This window comes from Tachyglossus aculeatus, chromosome 18 (assembly GCF_015852505.1).
Source record: "Tachyglossus aculeatus isolate mTacAcu1 chromosome 18, mTacAcu1.pri, whole genome shotgun sequence".
In the NCBI taxonomy this organism is placed as follows: Eukaryota; Metazoa; Chordata; class Mammalia; order Monotremata; family Tachyglossidae; genus Tachyglossus; species Tachyglossus aculeatus.
In genome coordinates this window covers 30768043-30779137 of record NC_052083.1, presented here as the reverse complement: position 1 = coordinate 30779137, position 11095 = coordinate 30768043, and the positions used below count along the sequence as shown (strand labels likewise).

General features: G+C 42.1%; 1 non-coding gene across 1 annotated transcript; it reads right to left on the bottom strand.

Annotated features, from left to right (window-relative positions):
- Positions 1–3092: 3092 nt before the first annotated feature.
- Positions 3093–3165, bottom strand: TRNAF-GAA. Its single transcript has one exon. It is a non-coding gene; the product is annotated as a tRNA-Phe (tRNA).
- Positions 3166–11095: the final 7930 nt, after the last annotated feature.

Here is an 11095-nt window from a genome sequence, read left to right as displayed (position 1 = left end):
GTTTGAGAGGGCCTCCGACTTTTACAGGTGAGTATAAAAGAGAGGACAGATATTAGTGGTATTATTATCTGGGCAATCTGCATAAGTTCCCAGTGATCATTCACCCATTCCAGTAATGCATGTGGAAGCTTTATCAATTTGGTAGATATTTTTGGTGGGTTGTTACTTGTTCAATTCCTTCTGTTGACTTTTCATCCAGACCTCATTTGTTGTCTTCAAATTCATCATGAAGGTGTTCAGATCATACATCACAGAACTACCTGGTACACTTACTAAATATGTGTTGCCTCCAAAAATGTGTATACTTCTGCAGACATGTTCATTCTTGGCTCCCATTGCACAAAAATATATAATTCATTTAGAAACTTCAATAACTATATCCTTGAGTCTCTGCATTCTTAGACCATTTAGCCAACACCATCAGTGTACACACTGGTCCATCAAAACAATATCACCAAATGTCTCTATCAGCAAGGCTATTTAAAAGATAATAGAAAATTAAAGACTCTTCGTTAATCCAACCATCCTTTTTTCCCCGTGGCAGAATAAACACATACAATTCACACAAAGACAATCTTTATTTTGTTTCTTTAGGGATAATTCTCAAGTACTCGAAATGACTATTTCCGATCGTGTAGTGGAAATACATTACAAGTCTTCAGAAGTAAAACAGTAAAGGATGTGTTTTTCAGATCTGCCTGTTTAAGCTGGCAAATTTTAATGTTGAGAAATCTATGGCTCTTAACGTATAAAAATGCTTTTCATGTGCTAATTGGGGGCCTCTGGAACCTACTGCTGTATTTGATTTGCACTTGCAAATGCCTTTTTATGTTCATATATAGCTTTGCGCATAAACTTGGCCAAGTGAAAATTTTTTTTTTAATGTTCCAATAAGTTGAAGAAGCAGCAGAAGCCTGCTTGCAAGTAGGAGGCGTGATCCACCCTTCTCCTGTGCAAAAGCTTGTGGAATTCAGAGGCATCCTGCAGGTGTTTTTGAGAAGGAAAACAAATACATGAGAAATCAGCCAGGCTTGACCTATCTATGGTCAAGGTCCATGGGTCCGTGGGCCAGTCGGATCAATCCTAATTGCTTCTCCCACCTCCATCTCCTTGTTCACACTGTTCCCCTAGTTTGGAACTCCTTCCCTCCCACTTCAGGCAGACCACAGCTCTCCCGACATTCAAAAACTCACTTGCCTCCTCCAGCAAGGCTTCCCCCATTAATTTCCCAGCATCCCGAACCATCCCATCGTCATTATCATCATAATCATGTTTATTATGCACCTACTGTGTGCCAAGCACTGTGCTAAGCATTAAGCTAGCTACAGTACAATCAGATCAGGTACAATCCCATTCTCCCAGGGGCTCAGTCTCCTTCAAGCAACTGTAGCCCTTGTGAACATCTTTTCACCATTTTTAGCTGGCACTCATAATAATTAATAATAATAATTATGGTATTTGTTAAGCATTTGCTATGTGCCAAGCACAGTTGTAAGCGCTGGGGTAGATACAAGGTAATCAGGTTGTCCCACGTGGGGCTCACAGGCTCAATCCCCATTTTACAGATGAGGTAACTGAGGCACAGAGAAGTTAGGTGACTTGCCCAAGATCACACAGCAGGCAAGTGGTGGAGGCAGGATTAGAACACAGGTCCTTCTGATTCACAGGTCCATGGTCTATCCACTAGGCCACGCTACTTATCCGCACTTCTTCCTAAATCCTGGTCATGCTCACCTTGGTGATATTTGCAAATCTAATGAAAAATGTTATGAACAGCTGGTATCAAGCGATAATAATAATGATAATAATAATTTAGCACTGTGCTAAGTACTGGGGTAGGCTCAGTACAGTCTCATCGGACACAGTGCCTGTCCCACATAAGCCTTAGAGTCTGAGAGAGAGGAATTTACTCCCCACTGAGCACTTACGCTGTGCAGTGCACTGTACTAAGCGGTTAGAAAAGTATGTAGTCACAACTTAGAGAAGCAGTGTGGTCTAGTGGAAGGAACACAGGCCTGGGAGTCCAAAGGACCTGGGTTCTAATCCCGGCTCTGCCAATTGTCTGCTGTGTGACCTTGGGTAAGTCACTTCACTTCTCTGTATCTCAGTTACCTCAATTGTAAAATGGGAATTAAGACCGTGAGCCACATGTGGGACATGGATTGTAGCCCATCTGATTAGGTTGTATCTACCCCAGCATTTAGTACAGTCCCTGGCACAGAGTGCTTAATGTGAACCATTAAAAAAAGGAAAAAATAAAAAAAACTCAAAAACCTGGCCCTCAAGGAGTGTACAGTCAAGTGGAAGAGACAGGTATTAAAATTAATTACAGGTAGGGAAGTAGCCAAATGTAAAGAAATTGACATAAATGCTGTGGGGGTGGGAGGTTGGGATGGGACAGTGACTCTCCCCACCTTCAAAGCCTTACGGAAGGCCCATCTCCTCCAAGAGGCCATCTCTGACAAAGCCCTCATTTCCTCTTATCATCATCATCATCATCATCAATCGTATTTATTGAGCACTTACTGTGTGCAGAGCACTGTACTAAGCACTTGGGAAGTACAAGTTGGCAACATATAGAGACAGTCCCTACCCAACAGTGGGCTCACAGTCTAAAAGGGGGAGACAGAGAACAAAACCAAACATACTAACAAAATAAAATAAATAGAATAGATATGTACAAGTAAAATAAATAAATAAATAGAGTAACAAATATGTACAAACATATATACATATATACAGGTGCTGTGGGGAAGGGAAGGAGGTAAGATGGGGGTGGATGGGGGACGAAGGGGAGAGGAAGGAAGGGGCTCAGTCTGGGAAGGCCTCCTGGAGTAGGTGAGCTCTCAGTAGGGCCTTGAAGGGAGGAAGAGAGCTAGCTCGGCGGATGGGCAGAGGGAGGGCATTCCAGGCCCGGGGGATGACGTGGGCCGGGGTTCGATGGCGGGACAGGCGAGAACGAGGTACGGTGAGGAGATTAGCGGCAGAGGAGCGGAGGGTGCGGGGTGGGCTGTAGAAGGAAAAAAGTGAAAGAACTGTGAGTGCGCAAACGAAGTTCCATAAGGATACGCTGAGAAGTAAGATACAACACGTGCCGAAACCCGGGATCGAACCAGGGACCTTTAGATCTTCAGTCTAATGCTCTCCCAACTGAGCTATTTCGGCCCAAAATATTTCTCCTACTCCCTTCTGCGTCTCCCTGATTTGATCCCTTTTATTCACCCACCCCCCCCACCAACCCAATGGCACTTTTGTACATATCCATAATTTATATATTCATATTATTGTATCTCTCCATCTCTAGACTATAAGCTAGTTGTGGGCAGGGAACATGTCTAATCAAGGCATACACGCATAAACATCATTGTCCTTATCTTTAATGTTGTTTTTCTACTTCGATTGTTTCATCTTTACTTATGTGACGGTCACCCATTCCTTCTCCCCTCCCTTTAACCTTAGACTGTGCATCTCTTGATGGCCAGGAACAGGTTCTAATTTTTGCCTGGGTATTTTGTGCAGAGCATACAATAAACACTTAATAAATACCATTACTACTACTACTACTACCACCTCTGCTTTCAGTAAATTAAATTTTACTTTGTGTATACAAAACAACTTTCTGAAAAAAAATTCCCACTTTAGATTTATAAAATTGCATGAACTCTCCATCCACTTTGGATTTTTTTTTTTTACCAGTAATGCTTTGCTTTGCCAGTAATGCTTTGGGTCTTTAATCAAAGAAAAAAAGAAAACATAAACAGCTCCACATAGGTGATGGACTCAGCCCAGAGGAGAGATTTTTCAATAATGAACAATAGCGACAGTGCTTCCTCCCCTGGCGAACTCTATTGATTCAGCCCTTTGGTCTGTCACTGTTGTTTTGGAAATTAAGCGTAAGTGGGTTGATGCTTGCATTCCAGCTAGGAAACAATGTCTAAGAAAATGGATTCTAGCAAAAATACCCAGTGACCCATGTGAATGAAGTACAGCAGAATCTGCTAGGAGCAATAGGACTAATCTCAATTAGGAAGCTCTAGAAACATTTGAGAATTTAATAGTTTTATTACTACACCATTTGAAAAGGATGAATATTAAAGGGAACCAGTGATTGGGGAATAACAGCAGATGGTAGAAAACTCACGACAAACAAAAATACTGAATTTTTTCATCCTAATTGTATGAATAGCCAAAATAGCCTGTTGTCCCTATTATAGCTTCTCTCTTGTTGATTTGAGAAAATATCCTAATATTAGGGTTCTTGTGTTCTTTTACCATTTTAATCTTTCCTCACGTGCCTGTGGCATATTCTCAGTGCCCCCATTTTAGGTTGCGAGTCTCTTCCCTAGATCCAGGGACTGTGTCTTTGTTTTCCATTTTGACCCTTTCCTCAGCATTTGGTACAGTGCTTTATGCATGGAAGGCACTCAATAAATACCACTGAATGTTTGAATGAACAGAATCTATTTGAATGGATAGACTGATGTGATAGTTGAGGCAGGATATGATAAATACTTGGACCAGCTTGGTGGTAGTTTGGGAGGAGAGGAAGGGAGAGACTCTAAAGATGTCATGAAGATCATTAAGTGCTTAGTACAGTGCTCTGCCCACAGTAAGTGCTCAATAAATACGATTGAATGAATGAATGAAGATAGAACCAAAAGGATTTGGTGACTGACTTGATGTAGTAGAGAGCTGCATATAAATGAGAACCAGCAACCTAAAAATGTTACTATTTGTGGACAGGGAATGTGTCTGCCAACTCTGTTGTACTGTACTCTCCCAAGGGCTTAGTACAGTGCTCTGCACAAAGCACACAATAAATACAATACCTGATGCAAGCCAATCAGGTTGGACACAGTCCATGTCCCACACGAAACTCAGTCTTAACCCCCATTTTACAGATGAAGTAAGTGGGGCACAGAGAAGTGAAGTGACTTGCCCAAGGTTACACAGCAGCAGGCAAGCGGTGGGGCTGGGATTAGAATTTAGGTCCTTCTGACTGCTGGGCCCCTGCTCTTTCCACTAGGCCATGCCGCTTCTCTTTTTGGTAAACTGAGCTGAGGTTAAAAGCCATATGCCGACCACCAAAAACAGCCTCAGACACCCTGATAAGACAGTAGCAAATAACTCTACCTAAATACGGTTGCTCTACATTACTATTTAGGTAGTGAAAGTCTGGCAAATGCCTTTCGTACGTGCCTCTTACAGGGTACCAGGTGAAGGGAAATGTTTATGCTAGAAAGATAAATACAATATGGGGAAGTTGCTTTTAGAATAATCCCGTACAACATGCAGTTCAGCGGCAATTGAACTGAAAAATAGCAATTCCCTTAAGGCTTCTGGTCGTTCAGAAATGGTGGAGAGGCAAATGAGTGATAGGGCACTCAGCCGAATTTGATTTCCCTGTCACCAAGAGGTTTAACACTGTCAAAAACAGTCTCATTTTGACTCTCCCAGAAAACCTCTCTGGTCATTTTTAGGGTCCTCACTATATTGGTTCTCAGAATAAATGTTGTCATTATCTTCCCATGGGGCTGCCCTCATACCAAAAGGTTAAATTTAAGTTTCCTGGAAGATATTCTTCTACAAAAAATATTTGGTAGAGTCTTACGAATCAGGGTCTGGATAAAATGAGGTCCAAGAGGGATTGAGATGCCTCTTAAATACTGGGATTAAATTTGGGTGTAGTGAGAGTATGGGAGAGCACTGGGGAGGATGCCAACATGGGAGTGATGTTTGGATTCTGAGCAAGAACTGGAAGGGAGAAATATTTGGTCTCCAGGCCCATGTTTTCACTTCCTTTCTTTCTTACCTCCGTTTTCATATGTACAAGATTATCTGCTCCGTAAGGAAGATCCACACGTTAAGTCGCTAATATTTTAAGGGCTCTAATCAAGAAAATAGAACTAAGGACACACATTTCTAAAATAAGCATTACTGTAGTCATAAGGGAAGAGAGAGCTAACCCAGAGGGTAGCTGTTTTTCAGCATATCAGCAAAGCTTCTAACAGTAACTTTACAGTCATTGAGATGAACTGACTTAAAGACTTTCAAAGGAAGGCTATTGATTCCACCCCTTCAAATCACTACTTTGAATCCTAATGTGCAAGTGTAGCCCTAATTGGTTTTTCCACTGTCTAATCCTCATTTCTCTCAAAATGCAATTGCTTGATTATATTGTGTTCGACAAAATTCGAGATAATTTTTTTTTTCCTCGTGAGAAATTTGATTCTTTCAGGATTCCACTACACCAATTGTTGATCAATGTTAATGGATTAAACTATGTGAGATGTTTTCATTATCACTAAGCGCTGAATTGTCATAAATAGCAGAAAGGAATCTGAGTGGGAATACCTAATAGAATCTTAGCCAGCAGTGAAAACATGGTGCTTACCAGTGTGAGGTAATATTGGCTTTTAGAGTATTCGGCAACAGTCGGAAAAGTTTGAGGAAGGAAGCCTAATTTGTGAAGAGACACAGAAAGATATTAGTCAAAATCAATGAAAACCAAGGGAAAGGCAGCATTCAGTCAACCAATGAATCGATGGTACAGGTTGATTGATTCCCCTACTGGGTACGGACACTGGACTAAATACTTGAGAGTGTACAGTAGAGGGAAAAGAAACTCAGTCAATCAATCAATCAATCAATTGTATTTACTGAGCGCTTACTGTGTGCAGAGCACTGTACTAAGCGCTTGGGAAGTACAAGTTGGCAACATATAGAGACAGTCCCTACCCAACAGTGGGCTCACAGTCTAAAAGGGGGAGACAGAGAACAAAACCAAACATACTAACAAAATAAAATAAATAGAATAGATATGTACAAGTAAAATAAATAAATAAATAAATTTGAGTACTATAACTCCCCACAAGAAGTTTACAATTTAACTGAGGAGGCAAACCCAAAACAAAGACCATTAGAAGAAAAAAATAATGAATGGCATTTGTTGAGGACTTACTATGTGCAGAGCACTGTACTCAGCGCTTGGGAGAGTACATTACAATAACTCTCTGCCCCAAAAATGACCAGAGAGGTTTTCTGGGAGAGTCAAAATGAGACTGTTTTTGACAGTGTTTGTAGAGCCTGGAGTCTACAGGGGGAGACAGACATTAAAATGTTAAAGAAAATAGTAGGGTATGTGTATATACATAAGTGCCATGTGACTATCAGAGGTCTTAAGGGGTGGACAGCCACCTTATTAGAACTATTTTATTCCTGTCTGTATTGGAGGTCAACTTAAAGCGCTTAGCTAGGCAGCATGCCAAATGGAAAGTGCACAGGCATGGCAGTCAGGAGACCTGGGTTCTTATTCCAGCTCTGTCATTGGCCCGTCACATGACCTTGGGCAGGTCATTTTGTTTCCCTCAAGCAATCAATCAATCAATCATATTTACTGAGCGCTTACTTTGTGCAGAGCACTGTACTAAGTGCTTGGGAAGTACAAGTTGGCAACATATAGAGACAGTCCCTACCCAACAGTGGGCTCTAGTCTGTAAGCTGTTTATGGACAGAGAACATGTCGACCAATTCTGTTATATTATACTCTCCCAAGTCCTCAGTACGGCGCTCTGCACACAGTATCCACTCAGTAAATACTACTGATTGGTTGATTCTCTGGGCCTCAGTTTTCTTAGCTGTAGAATGGGCAGAATGACTTTTCTCTTGCTCCCCCTACACCTTTAGCCAGGAGCCCCGTGTGGGATAGGGACTGTGTCTGATCGGATTACTTTTCAGCTTTCCCAGTGCCAAATTCAGTGCTCAGTGTGGAATAAGCACGTAGTAAATAATAATAATAATGGTATTTGTTAAGCGCTTACTATGTGCCAAGCACTGTTCTAAGCACCGGGGTAAGATCATCAGGCGGGGCTCACAGTCTTCATCCCCATTTTACAGATGAGGTAACTGAGGCACAGAGAAGTTAAGTGACTTGCCCAAAGTCACATAGTTGACAAGTGGTGGAGCCGGGATTAGTGCCCACGACCTCTGACTCCCAAGCCCGGGCTCTTTCCACTAAGCCACACTGCTTCTCCTAATACCAAATACCAAACTACCCAAGGAACTCACTGAACACGGAGCTGTAAAGTGAAAAGAACGTCGACCAAGAATGATGCTATTTATTGAGTGCTAACACCGTGCAGAGCACCATCCTAAGCACTTGGGAGAGTACAATACAAGAATGGGGCTGCGTAAAAATTGGGATGCCTTGCGTCAGAGGTGAGGGTCGAGCCTTCTCCCCCATGCCACCCGGCCCCCGTTTTCAGATTGATAGCTTCCAGAACAGCCAAGCCCCGTTACTCCCAAATCCAACAGTACGGAAGATTCATGGTGAGATTTATTAGTCCATTCTAGAAGCAATACGGAGGCTGTCAAAATGAATACCCTGACTTTCAAATTATTACCTCTGTACCAGTTCCTGGACAGCCACCTAATACACTTTGTGGGCGTCCAAGGATTCTGACATTTACGGGCCTATTAAACTAATTTAGGGAGCGTTCCCCATAGGTGTCCTACAGGATCCATTTGGTTCACTAGCTCACAAAACAGCCTTGTGTTACAATGTTGCATTGCAAACACCACATTATTTTATAGCATTTTACAAGCGCAACGCGAGCTTTTACCTGATGCAAGCTCCTTTTATAAGCCAAACGAACCACACCAATGTTACCTGCAATTTCCCAAGTCTCACAGGTGGTTGAAGTAATGTGTAGGTGAGTTGATGGAAAAAGTCAGCGATAGAGAGGAAGGAATGATTCTTCTTGTGTCTGAGACATGGTGCAGCGTGTGGCAAAATAGGTGGACTAACAGAAAGCACTTCACTCACTCAAATCTGAGATTCCATCCCAAACAATAATGCCACTTGCATCCCAACAGACATTCGGGGAACACTTTCTCTGATGCAATGTGACAGGATATCAGGATATTCCTCTTTAGGTGGGATGGTCATCGAATGGAGAAGTTTCTTTCCTATGGCACCCATTAGAGCTCCCTTGAGGGCCAAGGATTAGGAGGGAAACTGACAATCTTTTTTTAAAAATTGTATTTATTATTATTAGTAGTAGTAATAATAATAATAACGTGATGGTTAAGTGCTTACTGTGTGCCAAGCACTGTTCTAAATGCTGGGGTAGATACAAGTTAATCAGGTGGACACAGAACCTGTCCCATATGGGTTTCACACTTACCCCCATTTTGCAGTTGAGGTAACTGGCACAGAGAAGTAAAGTGACTTGCCCAAGGTCACACAACAGACATGTGGTGAAGACAGGATAAGAACGCAAGTCCTTCTGACTCCCAGTCTCGTGCTGTATCCACTAAGCCATTATGTTGGATATTTGGATTGACATTAGTGTTTTCGGAATTAGCTTTGCTTCCTTGATTTATTGAAAAGTCCTACTCCCCAGGCACAAAGTATAATAATCATAATTGTGATATTTATTAAGTGCTTATTATGTGACAAGTGCTGTGTTAAGCACTGGGGTAGGTACAATGCAATCAGATCAGTCACAGTCCCTACCCCACATGGGACTCCCATGGGAGAGAGAGAATAGGTATCTAGCTATCTCCATTTTACAGATGAGGAAACTGAGGCATGGGGCAGTTGAAGGACAGGCCCTACATCACACAACGGGTAATTTGCGGAGCTGGAATTAGAACCCAGATCTCCTGACTCTCAGTACTGTGCCCTTTCCACTAGGCCATGCTGGTTCTCTGATAAGGCTGCACGGTATTTCACCTGCACAGTAAGTCACTAGCAGAGTGATGGCAAGTATTTACAATAAATATGATTGTACTGATTGATCGATTAGTTGATTAATATTATGAATGGCGCCATTTGCTAATAAATGCTCAATAAGTACCGCTGATTGATTGATTGATCGATTGAAGGGAACCCGGAGCCCCTGCCATTTCTTTCTTGCAATTCATTCATTCATTCAGTCAATCAATCGTATTTATTGTGCACGTGCTGTGTGCAGAGTACTGTACCAAGTGCTTGGGAGAATACAGGTATAACAAAATAATAGTCACAGTCACTGCCCACAACGAGCTACCCTTGCCCAGCTCTCCTACCTGTGGTGGCAAGTAGGGCATGGTGGGAGGGCACGAAGGAGCCCAGTGGAACAGGGTCCCACAAAATATAGCAATAGCCTCCATCAGTCCATCAACAAATCAACCAGTGGTATTTACTGAGCCCCTACCATACGCAGAGCACTGAGCTAAGTGCTTGGGAGAGTACAGTAGCATTAATAGACCCACCCTTTGTCTGCAAGGAGCTTGCAGCAGGGTAGATGAATATGAAAAGTGGATATGTAGATGATGGAGAGCTTAAGTAATAAGGCACATAAGTAGGTGGGTGCGTTGAGTTCTTGGTCACTGGAGTTAGTTTGAAGGAGGATAAGATATGATAAATCAAAGCTGAGGTATGCCTTGGAATAAAACTAGGTACTGATGGAGGCTTTGTGTATTTTAATGGAAGCCAAGGATTCAGATTTTTTCCAATGTGCTTGCTTATTAGTGGCTCTCCTTTATCATTGTTAACATTTACAATCTGTAGCTGTTTTCACATGTCGCATTCACACAAAAAAGTGAGCCCACTTCAGAAATAAAATAAACAACAACACAAGGGGGGAAATTATTTAGAAATCATACCTATGTCAAGAAAGCAAAATCAGACAGCTGTAAACCAACAGTTCTTTCTTTGTGGTGCCTTTCTGAACTGGCAAATATGTGGAAAGAAAATAGAGAAAGGGCTTGATGATTGAGCAAAATTTAAATATATAGACATGGCCTAGTGGATAGAGCACGGGAGTGGGAGACAGAAGGACTTGGGTTCTAATCCCGGCTCTTCCATTGTCTACTGTATGACCCTGGGGAAGTCGCTTCACTTCTCTGTGCCTCAGTTACCTCATCTGTAAAATGGGGATAAAGGCTGTGAGTCCCTTGTGGGACAGAGACTGTGTCCAACCTGATTACCTTGTATGTACCCCAGCGCTTAGTTCAGCGCCTGAAACATAGCAAGCGCTTAACAAATACCATAAAAAAATAGGAATCTGTAACATATCTACCAATTCTGTTATATTGAACTCTCCTTAGC